Genomic DNA, 6,000 nt, shown 5'->3' with positions numbered 1-6,000 from the left:
CCCCATAACAGTGTCATCCACAGATCCCCCCATCATACTGCCATCCACAGATCCCCCCCACCATCATAATGCCATCCACAGATCCCCCCACCATCATAATGCCATCCACAGACCCCCCCCATCATAATGCCATCCACAGACCCCCCCATCATAATGCCATCCACAGCTCCCCCCATAACAGTGCCATCCACAAATCCCCCACCCCATAACAGTGCATCATCCACAGATCCCCCATAATAGTGTCATGCACAGACCGCCATTAGTTCAAACCCACCAAAAGCACACCTTTTGGTTCAAAATATATTTTTTCTTATTTTCCTCCTCAAAAACCTAGGTGCGTCTTATGGGCGGTGTGTCTTATAGGGCGAAAAATACGGTACCTGTTTCCACAAAATACTGATTTAGCGGTGCGATATACCTGCTTCTACAAAATACTGATTAAGGGGTTCTATATACCTGCTTCCACAAAATACTGATTGAGGGGTGCGACATACCTGCTTCCACAAAATACTGATTAAGGGGTTTGATATACCTGCTTCCACAAAAATACAGATTAAGGGGTGCAATATATCTGCTTCCACCAATTATTGATTCAGGTGTTCTATATACCTGTTTCCACAAAATACTGATTATGGGTTTTGATATACCTGCTTCCACAAAATACACATTAAGGGGTGCAATATACCTGCTTCTACCAAATATTGATTCAGGTGTTCTATACACCTGTTTCCACAAAATACTGATTGAGGGGTGCGATATTCCTGCTTCCACAAAATACTGATTGAGGGGTGCGAAATACCTCCTTCCACAAAATACTGATTAAGGGGTATGATATACCTGCTTCCACAAAATACTGATTGAGGGGTGCGACATACCTGTTTCCACCAAATATTGATTCAGGTGTTCTATATATCTGTTTCCACAAAATACTGATTGAGGGGTGCAATATACCTGTTTCCACCAAATATTGATTCAGGTGTTCTATATACCTGTTTCCACAAAATACTGATTGAGGGGTGGGATATACCTGCATCTACAAAATACTGATTAAGGGGTTCTATATACCTGCTTCCACAAAAAAATTATTGAGGGGTGCGATATACCTGCTTCCACCAAATACCTGCGATACACCGGCTTCCACAAAATACTGATTGAGGGGTGCGATATACCTGCTTCCACAAAATACTGATTGAGGGTTGCGATATACCTGCTTCCACCAAATATTGATTGAGGCCTGCGATACACCTGCTTCCACAAAATACTGATTGAGGGGTGCGATATACCTGCTTCCACAAAATACTGATTGAGGGGTGCGATATACCTGATTCCATCAAATATTGATTGAGGCCTGCGATACACCGACTTCCACAAAATACTGATTGAAGGGTGCGATATACCTGCTTCCACCAAATATTGATTCAGGGGTTCTATATACCTGTTTCCACAAAATACTGATTGAGGGGTGCGATATACCTGCTTCTACAAAATACTGATTAAGGGGTTCTATATACCTGCTTCCACAAAATACTGATTGAGGGGTGCGATATACCTGCTTCCACAAAATACTGATTGAGGGCTGCGATATTCCTGCTTCCCCAAAATATTGATTATGGGGTTTGATATACCTGCTTCCACAAAATACTGATTGAGGGGTGCGATATACCTGTTTCTACCAAATATTGATTCAGGTGTTCTATATACCTGTTTCCACAAAATACTGATTGAGGGGTACGATATACCTGCTTCCACCAAATATTGATTCAGGGGTTCTATATACCTGTTGTCACGATGGTGTCAAGAGCCACGTCTGACTCCGTTATACTCGGGGTCAGGAAGTCGCAGCGGGTGGCTGCGCGCTCTATGTCTAAAGATCACGCTGCTTCTTAATGATAGCTTTCTGTGTTTGCCTTGCAATCCTTTTTGTCTCAATCAGAGATCCGTAGCTTCTTCTCATCAGCTGTTTCTTGTCTGTCACTCCCAACCTCCTTATATTCTCCATCCCACTTCTCTGGTTGCCAGATATAGAGCTTCCTGCCTGGACTTCTATACTGACCCACTGGAGCTGTGTAGCTGTGATTCCTGGTTGTTGTTCCAGAGCGTTACCCTCCGGATCCCTGTTGGGCTTTTGTTGTCCACTGTTGTCGCCCACCTGGGATTATATGTTTTGTCTGTATTGTCTGTCCTCTCCTTGGTGTTTTCCTTTAGTGTTAGTGGTGCGGACTAGTGTTCCCACTGCCCTATTCACTACCTAGGGCTCATCTTAGGGAAAGCCAGGGTTTTAGGCACGTGATCGGCGTACGGGTGAGGAACCCGTCTAGGGACGTCAGGTGCCAGCCTCAAGGTGAGTTAGGGGTCACCACCTTTCCCTCTCCCTTGGACAGGGCCTTCACTTTTCCCTACCTTTGCGTCACGTATGTGATCGGCACGCCGGTCGTGATACCTGTTTCCACAAAATACTGATTGAGGGGTGCGATATACCTGCTTCTACAAAATACTGATTAAGGGGTTCTATATACCTGCTTCCACAAAATACTGATTGAGGGGTGCGATATACCTGCTTCCACAAAATACTGATTGAGGGCTGCGATATACCTGCTTCCACAAAATATTGATTCAGGTGTTCTATATACCTGTTTCCACAAAATACTGATTGAGGGGTGGGATATACCTGCGTCTACAAAATACTGATTAAGGGGTTCTATATACCTGCTTCCACAAAAAAATGATTGAGGGGTGCGATATACCTGCTTCCACCAAATACCTGCGATACACCGGCTTCCACAAAATACTGATTGAGGGGTGCAATATACCTGCTTCCACAAAATACTGATTGAGGGTTGCGATATACCTGCTTCCACCAAATATTGATTGAGGCCTGCGATACACCGGCTTCCACAAAATACTGATTGAGGGGTGCGATATACCTGCTTCCACAAAATACTGATTGAGGGGTGCGATATACCTGCTTCCATCAAATATTGAGGCCTGCGATAAACCGGCTTCCACAAAATACTGATTGAGGGGTGCGATATACCTGCTTCCACCAAATATTGATTCAGGGGTTCTATATACCTGCTTCCACAAAATATTGATTGAGGGGTGCGATATACCTGCTTCCACAAAATACAGATTGAGGGGTGCGATATACCTGCTTCCACCAAATATTGATTGAGGCCTGCGATACACCAGCTTCCACAAAATACTGATTGAGGGGTGCGATATACCTGCTTCCACCAAATATTGATTGAGGGGTTCTATATACCTGTTTCCACAAAATACTGATTGAGGGGTGCGATATACCTGCTTCTACAAAATACTGATTAAGGGGTTCTATATACCTGCTTCCACAAAATATTGATTGAGGGGTGCGATATACCTGCTTCCACAAAATACTGGGGTTTGATATATTTTTCGCCCTATAAGACGCAGCGACCCATAAGACACACCTAGGTTTTTGAGGAGGAAAATAAGAAAAAAAAAATTTTTGAACCAAAAGGTGTGCTTTTGGTGGGTTTTGAACTAATGGTGGTCTGTGGATGACACTATTATGGGGGATCTGTGGATGACACACTGTTATTGGGGTCTGTGGATGACACACTGTTATGGGGGCATCTGTGGATGACACTGTTATGGGGGCATCTGTGGATGACACTGTTATGGAGGCATCTGGGGATGACACTGTTATGGGGGCATCTGGGGATGGCACTGTTATGGGGGCATCTGGGGTTGGCACTGTTATGGGGGCATCTGGGGATGGCACTGTTATGGGGGCATCTGGGGATGGAACTATTATGGGGCCTTCTGGGAATGGCACTGTTATGGGGGCATCTGGGAATGACATGACACTGCTATGGGGGGGATCTGTGGATGACACATAGCATCTTATGTTATCGGTCACCCACAGATCCCCCCCATAACAGTGTCCCTGTGTAGTGAATGACCCCCAATACAGGGACTGGGGGCCGGGATCTTGTTTTGTAATGGCAGCGGGGCCCGGTGCAGTAACTGTATTCTACTACACAGGGCCCCGCTCACTGTAGTAATCATATAGGCAATGTTAATTCATCTCCAATCCAGGTTGTAGTACGGTACTTACTACTAACTTCCATAGCAGGCAGGAGGCCGGGCGAGCGGGCGGGAGGCGGCAGCGTAACTCACTACGTCACGTGCAGCCTGATTCATTCATAAAGTGGGAGGAGCAGGCGCGTGACGTAGTGAGTTACGCTGCCAGCTCCCGCCTGCTCGGCCTCCTGCCTGCTATGGAAGTTAGTAGTAAGTACCGTACTACAGCCTGGATTGGAGATGAATTAACATTGCCTATATGATTACTACAGTGAGCGGGGCCCGGTGTAGTAGAATACAGTTACTGCACCGGGCCCCGCTGCCATTACAAAACAAGATGCCGGCCCCCAGTCCCTCCCGCTGATACACATGCCGACCGCCCTGTTTAGCAGCGCGGCAGCGATGTATCAGTGTAAAATTGCAGCATTCGCCCCATAAGACGCAGTGCTGTTTCCCCCACTTTTGGGGGGGAAGAGATGCATCTTATAGGGCGAAAAATACGGTGCCTGTTTCCACAAAATACTGATTAAGGGGTTTGATATACCTGCTTCCACAAAAACAGATTGAGGGGTACGATGTACCTGCTTCCACAAAATACTGATTAAGGGGTTTGATATACCTGCTTCAACAAAATACAGATTGAGGGGTGTGATATACTAGCTTCCACAAAATACTGATTAAGGGGTTTGATATACCTGCTTCCACCAAATATTGATTCATGTGTTCTTTATACCGGTTTCCACAAAATACCGATTGAGGGGTGGGATTTACCTGCTTCTACAAAATACTGATTAAGGGGTTCTATATACCTGCTTCCACAAAATATTGATTGAGGGGTGCGATATACCTGCTTCCACAAAATATTGATTGAAGCCTGCGATACACCGGCTTCCACAAAATACAGATTGAGGGGTGCGATATACTTGCTTCCACCAAATATTGATTGAGGCCTGCGATACACCGGCTTCCACAAAATACTGATTGAGGGGTGCGATATATCTGCTTCTACAAAATACTGATTGAGGGGTTTGATATACCTGTTTCCACAAAATACTGATTGAGGGGTGCGATATACCTGCTTCTACAAAATACTGATTAAGCGGTTCTGCTCTTCTCTACGGACTTTGGCACATGGTCAATTTGAAAATGACAGGCAGAGGAAGAGGCAGGCCGTTCCGCAGGGGTGGTAGGGGTTGGGCAGGTTCACCAGGCCGGAGCCTAAGTGGGAAGTTGGAGAAGGCGCGTGCGATTACGTCAAAGGACACACCAGAGTTGGTTGAGTGGCTCACTCAGCCTTCCGCTTCTGCACCCTCAGCCTCTGTATCTGCACCCTCCTCACTCTCTGCTGTGTGCACCCCCAAAGACACAACCACCACCACCACCACAGCCCCTCCACTCGAGTCAAAGGAATTATTTTCCCATCCATTCCCAGACCTTACAGATGCGCAGCCATTCTTGGCATTGGATGAGGAAGAGGAGGTAGCAACGGCCGCCAACCAGCGGTCTGACAGTACCCAGATCAGCCCAAGGAGGGAAGTCCCTGCTGTTGCTGTCTACACCGAGATCTCTAATGTCAGTGGTGATGATGATGTGTCTATGGACGTCACGTGGGTGCCCACAAGAGAGGAAGAGGAGGGAGTTCAGAGGGAGAGACGGAGCAGCAGATAGGGAGGAGAAGCAGGCAGAGCTCTCAGTGCACCTTTGCAGACTGCAAATGTATCTGGAGCGAGCCATCCACCATGCATGGTCACATCTTGCGCTCCCAGAACGCCGGCACATGGCTCCGCAGTGTGGACTTTTTTTTTTAACGTGTCAGCTGCTGACAATAGTGTTTCCATCTTAAAGGGACACTGACAGGCCAAAACAGCATATATAGTTAGATATATCACATTACAGGTCTTATAGAGTCTTTTAAAAGCATATAACTATCCCCCCTGT

The sequence above is a fragment of the Bufo bufo genome, chromosome 2 (genome assembly GCF_905171765.1).
Source record: "Bufo bufo chromosome 2, aBufBuf1.1, whole genome shotgun sequence".
NCBI lineage: Eukaryota > Metazoa > Chordata > Amphibia > Anura > Bufonidae > Bufo > Bufo bufo.
Note: the sequence above shows the minus strand (reverse complement) of the source record.